Source organism: Propithecus coquereli, unplaced genomic scaffold (assembly GCF_000956105.1).
Source record: "Propithecus coquereli isolate 6110/MARCELLA unplaced genomic scaffold, Pcoq_1.0 Scaffold5560, whole genome shotgun sequence".
In the NCBI taxonomy this organism is placed as follows: domain Eukaryota; kingdom Metazoa; phylum Chordata; class Mammalia; order Primates; family Indriidae; genus Propithecus; species Propithecus coquereli.
The window spans coordinates 1-529 of NW_012151464.1; the positions used below are offsets into that span (position 1 = coordinate 1).

The window sequence follows — 529 nt, forward strand, 5'->3', positions numbered from 1 at the left end:
GACGGGCCATCCACGGTCTTCTGGGTGGCGGTGACGGCGTGGACTGTGGTCATGAGTCCCTCCACGATCCCAAAGTTGTCATGGATGACCTTGGCCAGGGGGGCTAAGCAGTTGGTGGTGCAGGAGGCATTGCTGACGATGGTGAGGTTGTTCTGGTACTTGTCGTGGTTCACGCCCATCACAAACATGGGGGCGTCAGCAGAGGGGGCAGAAATGATGACCCTCTTGGCACCCCCATCTAGGTGAGCCCCGGCCTTCTCCAGGGTGGTGAAGACGCCCGTGGACTCCACAACGTAATCGGCGCCCGCTTCCCCCCATTTGATTTTGGTGGAATCGCACTCCTGGAAGATGGTTATGGGATGGCCATTGATGACAAGCTTCCCGTTCTCTGCCTTGACTGTGCCATGGAACTTGCCGTGGGTGGAGTCGTACTGGAACATGTAGACCATGTAGTTGAGGTCAATGAAGGGGTCATTGATGGCGACAATGTCCACTTTGCCAGAGTTAAAAGCAGCCCTGGTGACCAGGC

At 56.9% G+C, this 529-nt stretch overlaps 1 pseudogene across 1 annotated transcript; it reads right to left on the reverse strand.

Annotated features, from left to right (window-relative positions):
* Positions 1-4: 4 nt before the first annotated feature.
* Positions 5-529, reverse strand: LOC105821035 (annotated as a pseudogene). The gene has a single exon (XR_001138043.1). The product of XR_001138043.1 is annotated as a glyceraldehyde-3-phosphate dehydrogenase pseudogene (transcript).